The following is an 18095-nucleotide window of genomic DNA, read 5'->3' on the forward strand; positions in this document are numbered from 1 at the left end:
GCTGAACTGGAGGAGGCAAGTGGAAACAAATTCAAGCAGCACTTCAGGAAAGAGTAGCTACAGGTTATTTCTAAATCATGCACAGCAAGTAAGAATACTTCAGGCCAAAGCACAGAAAAACTGGAAGGAAATGCAAGATAAGAAAATATCTTGGCACAATGTATGTTGGCTCTTACTTGGTATCCCGCCACAGTTACAACTGCATTATATGCTGAAAGATCCATGAATGTGTGGCATGGAGGAGTCTATGTCACACCCAATAACAAAATGATGAATGAGGAAAATGGGAAAAGATTCAAAATGTCAGGCTAAGTTCAGGGAATACCTGTGTAAGTTAAAACTCCAGCCTAGCAAACAGAATATGGTGGGCAAACAACCACAGATATATTTTTTTCCTATCATGCAACTTGTCTCTGGTTTCACCAGACACCAAGGTAAGAGGAAGATGCCTTGTGTGGAATGGCATTGCACAGATCCCCCCCAGCTCTTTCTAGCAATTTTTCTGGGATGAATGTCATTTGGGGTAAAGAAGATAAAAATGTTGGTATAAAGAGCTCAGGGGACATTGCTCAAAAAAAACAGGAATTTGGTGAATGATCTCTTTCCTTCCAGTGAAGGAATTAAAGCTATCTTTTTAGAATCACTCTGTAAAAGTAGCATAATCATCCCACAGCTAGGATGTCCCCAAATGAACATAAAGAATATGTGTGCTGTACCAGAGAGGTACTGCATGAAAGGAGAGTCTGGGAGTTTCTCCTGATTCTTTTAATGAATTTAGAAACTGCAGATGAGTGTGAAGCCAGCAACATTTATATTTCCTTTGTTATCCTTTCTGCTTTAAGTGAGAACAAGTGAGAATTTGTGTATCCAGAGTAATTTGCCAGGCTGAGCCAATGTTTATTTAATGGCTGCAGAACAGGTCATATCCATCACTTCAACAGAGCAGAAATGGGAGTTAGGGTTCTGTTTTTTTCACAGAAAGAGTGGTTAGACACTGGAATAGGCTGCCCAGGGAGGTGGTAGAGTAACCATCCCTAGATGTGTTTAAGGGCCGTTTGGATGTGGTACTGGTGGATATAGTTTAGGAAATAACTTTGTAGAGTTGGACTCGGTGATCCCAAGGGCCTTTTCCAACCTGAATAGTTCTATGATTCTATGGCACCTGTACCTAATATTCCTACAATTTTTTCAGGTTACTCTGGCAGGACTTCTTCATGCCTGAGCCCAAGTCCATAGAAGCAATTTTTTTTTTTCCTGAACAACCTATGCAAGAGCACATGAGGTACCAGGAAAGCCACTGTAAGTCCTGAGGTTGTAACTTCCATGTTTGTGGAGGTTTTGTACTGGAACTTGAGGGACCCCTTGCTACTCTCTGAAGACAGTAGCCCCAAGGCAAACTTGAAACAGGGCCAGTGCTACTCTTCTGTCCTCTGGGACGTGAGAATGTATCCATTAAAGTGTGTGTGGTGCTCTGCTCCTGCAACATGGGGAACAACAGAGAAGTTAATAAATAAACACAATTAAAAAACAAATCAGGTCTCTCATGAATGCATTGTCTTCTCTCTTTGCTGAAATTCTTTACATTCCAAAATCATATTGGAAAATGGGAGGCAAACGCACAATAAATGCTGTGAGCTGCTTTTTGAGCCATGCTGTTTCCATTTCTATGGCTATTTGAAAAGTGCATGAATGCAAAGCACTTTTAAACACTCTAAAAATCAATACAGAAGAAACAATAGAAGCACATTTATTCTTGTTTTATTCAATGTCAGTATTGCTGAGTTTTGCCTGACCAGATGTTGCAGTGTTTCAAATCTGTTCAACCATAGCTGTTAACAAAACCATCCTTCTTTCACCAAAATTAAAAAAATATACACATTTATTTTAGAAGATGTCCTTGGGGTTTTTTTTATAAATGAAATAAAGATGCGATTTATCCGTAACTAGTGCTAATACTCATTGTGATCTCCGAGAGTAATGGTTACAAGGCTTTGCAGGAGTGCTATTTGCACAGTATTTGTACAATTATTTATAATCCTAAATGCCCAGTTTTAACTCAGTGATACTGCTCCTGCAATTTCAGGTTGTTTTTTTGTTGTTTGTTGTTGGATTTTGTGTTTTGGTTTGTTAGTTTTGTTTGCGGTTTGTTGGTTTTTGTTTGAACGACACATGTTCAAGATAAGTAACAATTTTTCAGATAGAGGCTGGAAAAGCTTAAGTCTTTCCTCTCTGTGTGGTAGTTTCCCTTCTCTTTCTTTTCCCGGACAGAACTGACAAGCAGGCATTGTCCCTCCAGTGAGCTCTGCAGTATTACTTTGACCCTAACCCATCAATCTGCCTCAATTGGATAATGATCTGTAATCACTTTCTTTCAGGGGAGTCTATAAATTTGCCAAGGCCCCATTCTTCTCTGAAGGCCTCCTTATGTTCACTCCCATTTGTGCAAATGCTCTCTCTTTTACAGCACTAAATAGCCATGCACATGGCCCTCTCTGTTCAGAGGCACCAGGCTTTTCACTGTTGATTTTCCATGGCTCTGCTCTCTAAAAGGAGGCAAAGCTCTACATGCCAGGACTCGGCAGGGTGCAGGACTAAGCCACACCACTTCAAGAGCAGCCGCTTTTCTCATTAAGACTGACCCATCATTAGGCTGCTTTGTGCTGGCCCTTGTAATCGATGAGAGGCCTGTGTAGTGTGAAAAAGCTAATAAAGATGAGCGTGAGGTGGTAGAGGGGGTGGCGGGTGAGCAAAGACACTAACCCCTGTTAACAGAGAAGCCCTCCTTCCCCAGAGCTTAGCCACATGAGTGAGGGGCAAAGCTCAGGATAGCTGGCAGGGTGCAGACCCCTCTGAGTAATTTATTTGATTATCTTGCACTTAATTCCCCCAGCATCCTTGTGCTGTCCTCTTTATTGGACCTAAAAAATAGAACAAGGATGAAAGCAAGCTTATATCCTCTTTCTTCAGCTGAGTTCCTTCTTCTGATTAGCGTCTAACTGAACTTGTGTACAGCACAAGAAAAAGCCCACATGTGTGTGTGTAGCACTAGAGGGTTGTTTTTTCATATCCTCATGAGAGTTTCTAAGGTGTAGGAAACACCACGGAAAAGGTTGGAGAAGGTGAAAGATAGTAAGTTGCTAATGTGTCTGGGGAAGCACTAAGCGTTTACTTGCTCTGTGTCATGCTGGATGTACACTGCAAGCACTGTAGGGAATAGAAGGAGCAAACAAGAAAATAAGCTCTAACAAATATGTAGTGTTGAGGGAGAATTGGCCACGGGAGGGGGCAAAGATGATATTCCCTCTGTACCACAGATTCAGCCACACATTTCTAGAAGTGCTGTGCATATGGAAATCACACTAGAAATAAGCAGCAGGGATCTGTGGATATGACCATGAGCCTGAGCAACATGAAACCAACCTCTTGCTTAGGGGAGGAGGAAGAGTGCCTGTAACACTGTGTACATTGGTGAGAAAACATATGTAGAATGAGGCTGCAAAGGGATAATAGTGTCAGATGTTGTACAAATGTGGGCGAGCTTAGTAAGGGACATTTTCTCCCTTCCAAACAGGTGGCCTGCAGAGCCTATACCAGTCTTCAGAGCAATGCTGTCCTTGCCTTTCAACGTAATCTGGTTTGTTTTCTGTGCCTCCATTGACAGGAAACCCAGTCAACACCCCATCTCTCCACTGTGTCCCTCCCTCTCCCGTCTCCCAAGAGAAAAGAAGCTGAGAAAGGACAAAATATATTTTTGATCCCTCTAGCCTTAAAGCACATTTGTGGCTGGCTTTTTTGGGAGAGGTGTAGTGAGGAGGTGACCATTTGCACTCTCCCTCATACCTGTCACTCGAATGAATCTTTGGTGAACTGCTCAGAAGATTTTAATATCAAGTTTAGCTTTTTTCCCTTATGTAAAATCACATTAACAAGATCTTAAGCTTGTAAATTAATATTTGCATGTTGATAAAGCTATGTCCTGTCCTTAGTCTTAAGTTACCTGTGGTAAAAATGTAACATTGTTTTGGATGGAAAAGACCTCTAAGATCATCAGGTCCCACTGATAATCTAACACACCACTAGACCGTATTCCTAAGCACCACAGTTGCACATCATTTAAATACCTCCAGGGATGATGACTCCACCACTTCCCTGGGCAGCCTTTTCCAGTGCCTGACAACCCTTTCAGTGAATACATTTTTCCTAATATCCAATCTAAACCTCCTATGGTGCAACTTGAGGCCATTTCCTCTTAGTCTATCTCTTGTTACTGGGAGAAAAGACCAATCCCTACCTCGCTACAACCACCTTTCAGGTAGTTGTAGAGAGTGATCAGGTCTTCCCTCAGCCTTCTTTTTTCCAGGCTAAACAACCTCAGTTCCCTCAGCTGCTCCTCATAAGACTTGTGCCCTAGACGCTATGTTGTCCACAACAGTTCTTTCGCATCTTCCTTGTGACTACAGAAAGGTTCATAATAGAAGGGAATTGTTAAAGCTACTCATATGTCTAATCAGTATATTGCTGATACTAGTGAAATATACTGCTATTTGTTTGGCATAATTTTTATTTAGTGAGTTGAATCCTCTTTCTTCCATTTAACACCTTCATCCCACTCATCATTAACCATTTAGTCCTTTACTCCAGCTAAGTGCTACAAATATGTCTCTTGCCAATGCCAGAATTTTAGAATGGCTGGGAACAGACTGTGCCCCAGTGTGGAAATATCATCTGAGTTGAGAAATGTATGGGAATAATGTGTTTTGTTTGCTGAGGCTTCTTCTTTCTTTCTTTCTTTCTTTCTTTCTTTCTCTCTTTCTCTCTTTCTTTCTTTCTCTCTTTCTCTCTTTCTTTCTTTCTCTCTTTCTCTCTTTCTTTCTTTCTCTCTTTCTCTCTTTCTTTCTTTCTCTCTTTCTCTCTTTCTTTCTTTCTCTCTTTCTCTCTTTCTTTCTTTCTCTCTTTCTCTCTTTCTTTCTTTCTCTCTTTCTCTCTTTCTTTCTTTCTCTCTTTCTCTCTTTCTTTCTTTCTCTCTTTCTCTCTTTCTTTCTTTCTCTCTTTCTCTCTTTCTTTCTTTCTCTCTTTCTCTCTTTCTTTCTTTCTCTCTTTCTCTCTTTCTTTCTTTCTCTCTTTCTCTCTTTCTTTCTTTCTCTCTTTCTCTCTTTCTTTCTTTCTCTCTTTCTCTCTTTCTTTCTTTCTCTCTTTCTCTCTTTCTTTCTTTCTCTCTTTCTCTCTTTCTTTCTTTCTCTCTTTCTCTCTTTCTTTCTTTCTCTCTTTCTCTCTTTCTTTCTTTCTCTCTTTCTCTCTTTCTTTCTTTCTCTCTTTCTCTCTTTCTTTCTTTCTCTCTTTCTCTCTTTCTTTCTTTCTCTCTTTCTCTCTTTCTTTCTTTCTCTCTTTCTCTCTTTCTTTCTTTCTCTCTTTCTCTCTTTCTTTCTTTCTCTCTTTCTCTCTTTCTTTCTTTCTCTCTTTCTCTCTTTCTTTCTTTCTCTCTTTCTCTCTTTCTTTCTTTCTCTCTTTCTCTCTTTCTTTCTTTCTCTCTTTCTCTCTTTCTTTCTTTCTCTCTTTCTCTCTTTCTTTCTTTCTCTCTTTCTCTCTTTCTTTCTTTCTCTCTTTCTCTCTTTCTTTCTTTCTCTCTTTCTCTCTTTCTTTCTTTCTCTCTTTCTTTCTTTCTTTCTTTCTTTCTTTCCTTCTTTCTTTCCTTCTTTCTTTCTTTCTTGCAAATTCTAAAAGAACTGCATAATAGAAATACCCACTTTGAAACAAAACCTGCTTGGTGCAGGATCCTCTGCTAGCATTCTAGCATCAGCTGTACCATTCAAATGTGTTTCACACAGGATTTTGTGTTGCTGTCAGAGAGAAGCTGCAGAGATTCACTTGATTTGAAACACGGATGCCTGGCAAGTTGCTACGGGCAAGCAGGATTAATATTTGTTGGCCTTTGTTTTATTTTCATTCTACTCAAGATTCCAAATGATGACAATCTCAAAGGTAATTTGTTTCCATTGTGTTAAAAATTCCATTGGAAAGTTGCTTTTTATTGTAACTTGTTAAATGCTTAATTTATATCATGTAATAAAAAGAATCAAAAACCCCTCTGGTCCCTCTCAGGAGCTCAACTTAGCTCCTGTGGAGCTAGCTCCATTGCCATTTCCAAGTTCTTCTGTAGTGATCTCGCAATTCATCAGTGTCAATGACACATGGGAACTCTCATGTTTGTAAAAGCCTGCAAGGGATCCATGTCCTACATTTCAACAAAAATCACAAAATCACATTTCAAGGTGGTCAAAGTTAGGGAAACATCAGGCAAATAATTACTAGCCCTTTTCTGAAGTGGGTGGTAAAACATGGAGAAACATGAAGAAGCAAGAGGTTAGCAGCTGCAACCAAAAGATGAAGGCTCCTCTGAAGTATCATATTTTCAGGATGCCAGAAATATTTGTCTACTGCAGACGGAGTGGTATGAGAACCCAAACAGGCAATGCTAAATATGCTAAAACATGCATGTCACAGAAATCACAGCAGAGCAGTCATAGAGGGACTGATGAAGATCTTCTGTGATTCATTACTTTATCTTCACTGGCCTATGTCATGGCAGAGACTTTTTTCCATCCTCTTTACTTGTTCCCACCTGATTGTTTATGTTCTTGTCAGGAGCTGCAACAAGGCTGTGAGGATGCAAGCTTGAGACTGCCCCATGCCTCACCATTAATGTGTAAAAACAGGCATAATCTAGCCTGTAAAGAGCAGCATCACAAAGTGTGAGATTCTTTGCTGACACAGATTATGCTTTATGGGTAATTGCCTCAGTCTCCCACCAAGATGTCTCCCAGTCAAGATGGAGCAGCATGAGAACAAACACGCATATTTGGTGTACTCAGTATTCTCATGTAGAGCTACGTAGACTTCAGAATACTACAGAAGTTGGTTTGTATATATCAAAGTTGTAACCTCTAAGATTTTTTTCTTGCTCCTTCTGTTGCAGGAGATAGTCTACACAGTCTCAGGCTGATCAAGCAGTTCTGAGTAGAAATTTCAGACTCGTATTACTATGCTGTTTTCTAACTTACTGTAAAATTGGTTCTCTAGAGGTCAATAATTAAAAGATACAAAGTGCTTACAGTTTAGAGAATATTTGGAACATCATCTATATGCATAAAATAATTTTACTTACTGCTACATCCTTAACACTTAAAAACGTGGTAGAAAACCCTCTTTTTTTTTTTTTACAACTTACTGATAAAAAATTACATTTGGTAACACAGTTGTACATGCTGACTTCTTTCAGGATGCAAAATATGGAATGTACACGACATCCATTCATATTCAAAATAAGGACAGTAATGAGGAAACTCTTCCCTCTCATCTGTCAGTGTAATCTATGCACTGAGACTGTTTCAATTCCTTGACCAAAATTTTATTTGGCAATTTGCTGATCATCTTACTGGAATACTGCATCTTTCTGTTTCTTCTATTGCCTCCTTCATGCTCCAAAAGTAAAAATGCTGAAAATATCCTAAGAACTTGAGTACTAAGGTATAATTTAATGCCCAGCAATTGATCAAGAATTTTGCTACTGTATTCTGACTAAACCAATATAATAAGAGTTAAAATAGCAAGAAGTTGCTTGCATTGTGAAAAACAATGTTCAGCTTAACTTAATAAGGAGCTGCTTTTTGTGATCTCGGGTGTCCACTGATATTAATTGCAATCTTCCTGATTTTCTTAATTTTAAATGTTATATTGCAAACCTGTTTTCTCTTTGTGTTTCTGCTTTTTGCATGTTCTTGAAGTGAGTGCATGTACTCTTAGGGGATTTTAACTCATGCTGGTTGTTGTAGACAGATTTCTCCCTGAAGACATGTCAGGCCTTATACATATGTTTGAAAATATATATATGCCTCTTCACACTATATAAATGTCACCTGCTGGTCATTGCTTTTTAATAATATTTATTGTAATTTTATACAGTCTAAAGACTAATGCAAATTTTCATGGTTTTACTAACACGTCTAAGAATAGCAAAATCTCAGAAACTCATGGGTGGCAAATTTACTTGAAAATGGCGTGATTGGTTGCAAAGAGTCAAAGATGTCAAAAGTCTAGGAGTGCTGTCTTATATTCATGTCTCAGTATAAATTACTGGAGGTGACTTTTTTTCCTCTCAAAGTTGTCTTTTCATGATCTAATAACCTTAGCGAATAAAATACTGTGTTCTGAAATCTACCTAATTCCCACCAGGAGCTGCATGATGCTGTTTTATTTTTAAGTGACTAATTGTTATCATTGTAGACATTTTATTTACTCCAAAGTGGTTCGGGGATAATTGATTAGGTTGCACCATGTCATGAAAGAACAGATGGCAGGCTAGTCTGTCAGCTCAACTGCAGCATATAAGAATGTTAAGAAAATTAAATGGGAGGGGAAAAAAAGAAGAAAAAAAGAAAAAAAAAAACAAGAAAAAATAAGGTAAATAGGAGGGGGAAAGGAATGAGCTAAGCCGTGCTTGCAACACAAAAAACTTCTTGTAGTGGGTGGTCCTTTGGGAAGGTAATCGGAGATCTGCAATATGTCCACTACAATCAACAAAAGGGTACAATACTTCTCTGCAGGGAACTGGGTAGGGAAGAACTTGTTTAAATAAAATTGCAGGGTTGTCAGAATGTTAAACTAATTCTCTAATGTTCTGTGCATTGTCTAGGGAATTTTGGCTTTGCATCATTTGCTGTACTGAAGTAATGAAAAAAATAATTTAATAGAAGTGTTGTGGAATGTGTTAACATGTATTTTAGCTTTGGAAACCCTGACTGTGTTTAATGACAACTGAAAACGCTATTAGAAAAGCTGCTCTCTCCCGTGTTCTCTCCCTGCATTCCTTCCCGGATTTTACATTCCTCTTCACTCAATAGAACTGTTTATCTCAATGCAAAGAGAGTTTAGTTCGCTGTTATTCTGATTGGTTGGCACCTGAATCTTTGTGTGCATGTGTGTGTGTATGTATCAATAATTAACCAGTAATTAATTACCATGGATAAAACTGTATGTGGGTTGTTTGTATACAGAGGAATGTAAAGTCTTGGACTGACCTCCCTTTAGCATTTGTATCTATGTGTGAAATAGGGGGAAACAGTAAGAAAATGGCAAGAAGAGAAACATGCACTGTCCATCCCAGAGCTCACCAAAGCTATTAATCATTATGCCTCCAGAATCCAAAGATCCTAAAAGGAGAGATCCAGGAGAAAGTGATTTCTGTGCAAAGGTTAATCTTTCTAGACATGATTCTCTTATATGCTAGGAGGGTTTTATGCCTTTGCAAAATAGCATTAAGCATAATCAAATGAAAAAGGCAAGAATCCTGCACCATTGTCCCTGTGAGATGCAAAACAGGGAGCATCTAATCCCCAGTCAACAGTCACTTCAACAAGGTCATTGCATCAGCTGGGCAGAAGAGCCCAGCAGGACTCTCCTCTTCCCCAGTTTAGCCCATTCTCTTCCCCTCAGCATCCTATCAGTCACCAAAGGAAGCTCACAGCCCAGCAGGGAGGAAGAGCCCTCTCACTGTCCTCTTTCTTCTATTTCTAAGTAGTCATGCATGAAGACAGGAGATAAAAGTCCCATTACAGGAGTTTCTTGTTAGGCAGTACTACAAGCTTAGATTTATGAGAAATAGTCCCTGTACCATGACCTCAATGTTTTAGGTGCTGGATAAATAAGTTTCATTCCCCTAAGAGCTTACAGCCCTGGAAGGGAAGGAGGTCACGGGGATTTTTCATTAAATACAGAAAGGGACAAGATTAAACCTTTGTTATCTAAGAGTTTTGGCTTGTCTTGCAGTGTATCATCGCTCAGCCCCTTACGACAGAATCATAGAATGGTTTGGGTTGGAAGGGATCATAAAGTCCATGTAATTCCAACCTCTGTGCATGGGCAGGGACACCTCCCACTAGATCAGTGCTCCAAGCCCCATCCAACCTGGCCTTGAACACTTCCAGGGAGTGGGCATCCAGAGCTTCTCATGGCAACCTGTGCCAGTGTCTCACCACCCTCACCAAAAGTAAACTGTTTCTTCCTAATATCTAATCTAAATCTACTTTTCCTCAGTTTGACACCATTACCTCTCCTTTTATTGCTACATGCCCTTGCACAAAGCCCCTCTCCAGCTTTTCTTCCCTCAAGTGCTTCACTGTGCTTTCATTTAAGTAATTCCAGTAGAAAGTTCTGGTTATATTTTACTACCGTGAGGTAAACTTTTCCCACTAGTGACTCTGAAATGGCAAAGTCCTGTTCCTGATTTTTCTGGGTGTGCTGTGCTTCCCACACACCCCAAGTGGTCTTTATCCCAGTGAATGGCTTTTCTGCTTGTCTGTGCACTTCCCCCAGCACTCAAGAGCTCCAAAAAGATCTGCCCTCATCACCCTCACAGACCTTTTCTGTTCAAAGGCAGGAAATGAGCAGTTTGATCACTGCATAAGTATTTGAAACTTCTTCTTTATCAAAGATTTTCAGTGAAGATTAATTCTTACTGGATTGCAAGTGAAGTATTAATTACACTGACCACAGATGGGCACGGTACAAAGAATGTCGGTAAACTCCCCACACAGCTCTCTAAAAGTACTTTAATTATGGCCTGCATAAATTTCTATTCCAGTTTTTGGACTCCCTTAAGCAGAGACTACCAACTGTCCTAAATTGCTTGGTGGTTTGTTGAGGTGGAAATGTATCCTCTGTGGACTAAACTCATTACTGGGAGGTTTATTAGCGAGAAGGTAGTGTAAGTCCATTAATAAATGAGGAGTGAGGCAAAATCAATTACGATTTTAATATGACTGAACCACTAAGCTTCATTTTTTTAATCTATCATTTAAAGGGAAATAAAAGAGTATGGGCAATTAAGAAGCAATGAAGATAGTAGCTGGTATGGTTGTTGATACATGCAGGTAAGTAAATACCTGAGAAAATTAAATGCACAAATGAGCAGAACAGAGTGCTGTGAGTTCCCTCACCTTAAAATTTGTGAACATCCTGAATAACTCAGAGGTACTTTTGGAAGCTCAATCACTGGCCTCTGGAATAAAACAGAGTATGTGGAGCATAGAGTGTAAAGCTCAGGTGAAGAGAGCAAGGAAAAAGAGAAATCCAGTCATTTGGCATCTAGTAAGTGTAATCTGCCTGTCCAGTAAAATGCTGGAGCCATTAGGACTGAAAATCTGAGAACAAGTAGAAGAGAAAGGCAAAATAGAAGCAGATGTTTCAAACTGTGCCAGAGCAACTGGTGTGCTGGGGCTAGGGCTGTTCTTAGCTGAATGACAGGGCAGAGGAAGAGAACAGGACAGAGTTGGTACTGCTGGACATTAAGAAAATATTAGGTTGTGTGCTTCACAAAATCACCTTTGGGAAACAGCACCAGTTGGCAGGGATGGGAGCACTGTTACATTGGCTGAAAATGGCTTAGTGTTTCTAAAGGGAAAGCTGGGCTGAATGACAACAGGTTTCTGAGGTGGGGGGGTTTGAAACTGAGCTTGTGCAGGAACTGTCATATGGCCTAGTTTTCTACAGCATCTTTTTTAACAATCTGGAAGATGGAATAGATAATATGTCAATACAATTTGGAAAAGTTAGGTGGAGAAGACCCAATAGTAATATTTCCACTGCAGAGTATGATGAGAGTCTAGAGCAATTAACAGTGCATAGAGGAAATGAGTAGCATAAGGACTACTGATGCACTTGAAATGAAGAGGAGCTACAGACTGAAACATGAACTTGGCAGCGCTTATATGGCACAGCATACTGCTTCTTCTGGAGCAAGAACCAAACCAAAATGAAGCAGAACTCAGATGGAATCTAACAGCTGAGATGGTAGGACAGTGTGGCTACAAGTCCGCTGAGCACTGAGGGCACATGATGGGGTTATCTAGATGTGCAGGCTGAGGGCTTCACTAGATCCACTCTGCTCAGATATTTAAGGAAAAAATTTAAGAAAGGTCCATGGGTGAGATCAAGGTGAGGAGTGAATTAAAGGGATTTAAACACCAAGGAAACCCCAACTGTCCTGCTTAGCCAGGTCTTGCTCCATTATCATGCACATACAGTGACTTGTTCCTGCCAGGAGTCATTGTAAGCCTGTGTTTGTCATTTCCAGTTGCTGCTGAGTGAAGTTTCATTGCTGTATATTTGTATTTTTGTACTTTCCAAATGTGTTAGTTTAATATGAGATGTCAGATTTTTATTTTTTTTTCATCATTTTATTCCTCCAAGGCCTTTGTGGTTTTATATAGTGAAGAATATTCTTTTGTATTTTCTGTGCATTCTTTCAAAGCATTTTTTACTCACACACTCCCCAGTAGTTTAAGACTGCCAGCATGTATTAATGGAAGCATATATTCCCAGTATCAAGCAGATAGCTATAATTTAATTATTCTATCTATGCCATTGTTGGATTCCTGGGCTGATTTGGAGAACACACTTGATTAAGTGAGAATTTGATCGACTACTCACATATACCACAGAGTTGGTTCCCATTATTTTCTGTCAATAGAGGTCAGGCTTGGAAAACTCTGCTTGACTTGAGGAATAGAAATCCAGGGAAATTTTTTTTCGATTTCAGGAAGATCATTTTGAGTCACTCTATAAAGGGCAATGTATATTTGATTTTCACCAGTTCTTATAGCTTTATTAGAAGGTCTTCTTGAACTTCAGGGTAAGATTTTGCCTTTTGGATCTATACTTTGAAACGATACAATGTGGATTGGTGACCTTCTTGATGACTTTATAAGGAATTGTGAACAGCTGTAATTAATGGGATGACATGCTGTATTAATCTTCTCTACCTTAACTATTAGAACTATGTTTTCTTTGTCCTGGTTGAATGATTTAGTTACACTGGCTGTAATGTTTATAAACTTACTATGACATTTCAAGAAATATTTAGTTTAAAAGATTACCTCCTGGAACAATCTCTACTGGAAAAAAATGGTAGCATGAACATTTGCTGAAAGTATATGCAACATCCATTGCTAAACAGAATCTGTTAAAAAAAAGTTTGGTTTAGCAATAAAAAGGGAAAAATTCTTCTGGATTGAGTTTTGTAATCTGTATTTTCATATGACAGAGCTTGTTACAGCAATCATGAGATTGCTCTTTATGTCCATAAACTTAGTCTCTAAGGAGAGATCAAAACATCTGGGAATTTAATACTGAATTTTGTCCTCAACCAACTGGATTCTGAAAAACATAAAACTGAACGGATTTCTACAGTAAGGGGCTATCTTTTCTGCTTACCAAGTTAAAGCCAGAGGGGCTCTGTCCCTAAAAGTGTAGAAAGAAACTAACAATAAATATAAACTAATGCAAAGCAAAACTGGGGAATTTCACTGAGCTTTTAAAAATATATTGGTCTCAACAGTCTTGCAGATGATGACTGAAAAGCGACATTTTAATTTAACAGGTCTGAATAGGCCAAACCTCTTGGAAGCCTGTGAGTTTGAAATATGGCTTACAGCAATGCACATCTTCTTGAGATTTCAATATAGGCATCCATTCCAGCAAGCAATCATCAAGTACAGTAGCACTGAGTGGTGATCACCCAAAGAAAACAGGGAAACACAGTGAAGTCACATCTCATTATCTGACAGAACCTCATAAATAAGATGCCTCAACACAGCACCCAGAGTGTCCGGGCCAGGAAGCACTATGGTGTACCCAGCCAGCATGGTATTAACATCTACAATGAGACACAAATTGTTTGGCCTGTTTTTAAAGACACTAGCAGATTCTCTGCTGACCTCCAGTTCATCTGCTGGTGTTACCAATACCTGCTTCACAACCAGATGCTAAATGCTCTTGGCCTGTTTTCTACATGCCATTGTGTGTGCAGAAGGGATTGAGATGTCTGCCTTTTTGGAGGCACTTCTGTCTCAGATGGGAATATATAAGGACCTCTGGTTTTGATTTCTACCCTTTTAAATTATGCCTGCCGTTTTTAGAGATGCTTTGGTGTTGTATCTAGTTTTTCACAGGTGGACAGTTTCTGGCTGGAGTCGCTTCTTGCTTTTCAGCCTGAGGTTGCCATCCCCCAGAAGAGGCACTCCCAGGCCTAAGCATCAGTTCCCAGTCTAATAGTTTCTCCCAAGCCTACCACAGTGTCAGGGTAAAGTGATTGTTGTAAGGTGATACTTGGCCTGCTGTTTCTTATGTTCTTCCAAGATGTTTCAACATCTTGTCCAGAGAGGTGATGTTGCAGCAGGGACAAAACTTGGGGGTGTGAACCTTGCTAAGGCAGGACTGAACAAAGTTTGCATTCAAAGATGCTCTGGTCTCTTTTTCAAAAGATGTGTAGAAATAACTGTGATTAATCCATATCATAAAATACACAAAGCTGAAAAACCTTTAAAACAATTAAGAAAAAAAAAAGAAAAAAGAAAAAAACCTGGAGGACTAAACTATTCACTTTGTCCCCTAAGAGCACTTTACAGAATCCAAGTGATACATGGGCAGTCTGGGAAACTGCAAACCCCACTTCCACCTACAAACTTGGTTCTTGCCGCTGCCTGGCACCCCTCTTGAATTTATGTACATTTGAGAGCTTCTTTGTGCTTTCAGTGTATTTATTAGGTGACCGTCACCTACAGTGTCTGTCCCATAGGCAAATTATGATGCTACCTCTTACAGGGTGGCACAGGAGTGCTACTCTTTGTCCAGCTGAGAAGGAACAGTTGATGGTGATAGCAGAAGTTGAAGCAGACTAGAAGGGACAAGGAAAGGTGCTGTAAGGTGCTATAAGGTGCTATAAGGTCAAGCCTGAATGACCTGTACTGCTGCCTCCTCAGAAATCCCATGTACGTTAGCAGGAGAGCAGAGAGACCTTTCCATCTTTTCCACAAGTCAAGCACCATCTGAGCACACTGCGTAGGCTTTCTGCAGAGTGTAATGAGAAGGGACTTGTGGTGTAACACCAGCCACAGGACACAAAGAACACGTGCCCACTTGAATTAGAAGCTGTATAAGCAGGAGAAAAAGGATCTTAATTTGAAAGTTTGGAGTGATGGTCAATGAAAAGATAAATTTTTAAGAAAAGCTTCCATTTAAAGAAATGAATGTTGTGTCTTTAACAGCATATATAGAAAGCTTTAAAGTATTATGTGAAGCTGCTATTATTTTCCTTCTGATCACCATTAGGATTTTTTATCATGTTGCTCATGCACTCTGTAACAAATTGCCCTAAAAAAGGATGCAATCCAGGGCAATTTGCTAATTGGAGAGCTGACACTGTGATCCCACTAGATGGAATATGTTGCAGCTTCCCTGTTTACCATTAAAGTGTTTACCTCCTTACCCTATGGTCATTCCTCTTAGCCCTCCATTTAAGGTTTACCACTTTCTCTTTCAAGAGATCGGAGTTTTGTACTGTCTTAAAAAATATGCTGCAAAAAGAATTCACCCTGACACTTCCCACCTTGGTGTCCCAAAGTCACTGCATTTTGTTGGTTCAGATGCATATAATAAGTGAAATTAAGCAGTACATTTGTACTCGAACAGAGGATGAGATTCCAGTTGTGTTGATATGAGGAGTTCTCCTGTCTCCATATTCTGGAGACAGCATTTCAGTCACTGAATTTCAAGGGAGAAAATCCAGCAGAAAATCCTTGTGAGCTCATTGTTTCTCACTGGTATGTAGCCTTTCCTGACATCAGCTTCTGCTGGTGTTAAAGGCCATCAGAGTCCTTGTTAGGACCCTGATGCAGAGATCACTGAAATCCATGGAAAAGCTCCCAGTGACTTTGCAGAGTTTGGCTCAAAGGCTTTTTTTAAAAGAGATTGAGAGACTCTGGGTTTTGTTCTCTTCCTGTCATAACTTAGATAAAACAGTGTTGTCATCATTGAACTTGCACTGGTGTAAATATAACGTGGACTAGGTTATAGTCTTTTTTTTGTTCTTAGAATATGACACAGGGAAAAAGCATTATGTTAAACTGATAGAAAAGCCAGTTTTATAGAATGTAAGAAAATAATGTTTTGGGGAAGTAGCAATGTGGAAGCCACAAAAGGAAGAAAGAAAGTATGTTTGTCTGAAGATGCAACATCTGGAAGACCATAATATAGTAATACTTTAGTTACACATCCCATGTGGACTAGGTTTATTGCCTCACTGTTTTATTGTAGCAGAAATTTTGCTCGCTTCTCAGGCCATGAAATATGATGGACAGTAAAAGAAGTAAAATGGTTTTACTAATGACATCATTATCTTGTGGCTTCAGAATTTTGCAGACCTCATCTTTTCTAGGTTTGGACCAACATATGGATTCTGAGGAAAATCCTGCCTATTATGGAATTAATGAATTTCTCAAGAAATGGGAAGTAGCTTGAACAGATCAAAACAACCTAAAGATTGAATTTGATGTATAGTGCAAAACAAGACCCTCAGCTATCCTCCTTTCGGTTTGTTTTACAACCTTTAAAGGCTGAAGAAAATACCCTGCAATGTGCTTGTGTATGAAAGAGCATAGAGTGATGAAGATGTCTCTGACAGAGATGCATTTTCTTGGCCTCCATCACCTAGATGAGCTAATGGAGCTGAGACTAGAGGAGAAGAGGTTATGCAAACAGCAAAAGCTTTCCTACAATCAATAGAAGATTGTTTTAATTCAGACTCACAAGTGCTTTACAGTTGTCCTACATGAGTGCACTGTGTATAGAGATCAGTGTGCTCATCATGGAAGAATAATTCTTCTTGAGAAAGAAGCACAACTGCTACTGAATGGAGCATGACCTTTAAAAAAATTACTGAATTCTCTCTTACATTTATTCAGACACCAGTCACTAAATTAACCTCTCTGGTAACTAAGATGAGGTCAATGGAATTGTTATCTCAAGGATAAATTTCCATATTCATTTTTCCAGGTATTGACCAAGCCTTAAATATGTTTTAAACTGGACAAAAAAAAATAATTACCAGCAATTTGAATGCAACAGAAAAATAATAATAAGAAAAATAGAAAGAAAAAAAATAAGTACTTATTATTTTACTTTCAAAAATACCTCATATATATTGATTTAGATAATATATAATGTGTATATATACATACACACATGAATGTATACATCGATATGTGAGAGATATCTGTATTTTTTATGAAAGATCAAACTGTATGTCCTAAGACTTGGCACTACTAGGAGCTATACGAAGTCTTAAATTGGATAAAAAAGGTAAAGTAACTTGTCCCTTGTTTTAGCCAATTCCCTTTGCAAAGGTGTATGCCTAGCTCAAGCACGTAGCCAGTATGCCAGAACCCTGATTTGTGCTTTTATTTCCCAAATACCTGTATATGCAGTCACCTCAGTGTTGAGCTTTCTATTTTGCCTGTGCAAACGAAGCAACAGAGATTTTACATCCTGTACTGTTTAGACACCTTCTGAAGTTTAACCTTATGTTTGGTAAATTTCATTCCTGAATTTAAGGGCTTTTGATAACCCTTTGACTTCTCTGCTTATTTCTAATAGAGCTATTGTCTCTTTTCTTGTTTGCTCCACCTCCTCAAGAATCTTTCAAAGAAACATATTCTAGAAACTTTGCTGACATAAACTATAAATTACTACAAGTCAGGCTGGCAGGTCATTTCAGCTGGTATTGTCTTATAATTCAAGCTGTGCAGATCCTACCTGGAATGTCAGAATATTCTCTGCAATCATAAACTTGATGATACGTGATCTCTTTGTCTTTTAGAGACCCTTTGTAACACAGGGCAGGACTGAGGGTTTAACCAGAGCATTATTAATCTCAGGAAAAGTTTTTTCTTTATTTTTTTACAGCCTTTTTTCCACTGATGATTAAAGCATCAGGATCTGCTCCCTTTCAGGGCTCTAAAGAAACTCACCACTGAGTGAAAATAATTTCAGGAACAATTAGAGAAAAGGTCAGCATAAATTCTTCCTGTATCCACTGCATTAGCATCACCCAAGTGTCTCTTGCTTACAGTACGTTGTGACAAAGTAAAAGCTATTTCAGCTCTTATATGGTGATGGCTGTTATTTATGGAACATAAAAAGATACTGAAATACAAAAGGGTTTGAAAAGACCAGGGTAAGATCAGATAAAAAAAAAAAAAGAGAGA

This window comes from Chaetura pelagica, unplaced genomic scaffold, assembly GCF_000747805.2.
Source record: "Chaetura pelagica isolate M959 unplaced genomic scaffold, ChaPel_1.0 scaffold104, whole genome shotgun sequence".
NCBI classification, from domain to species: Eukaryota; Metazoa; Chordata; class Aves; order Apodiformes; family Apodidae; genus Chaetura; species Chaetura pelagica.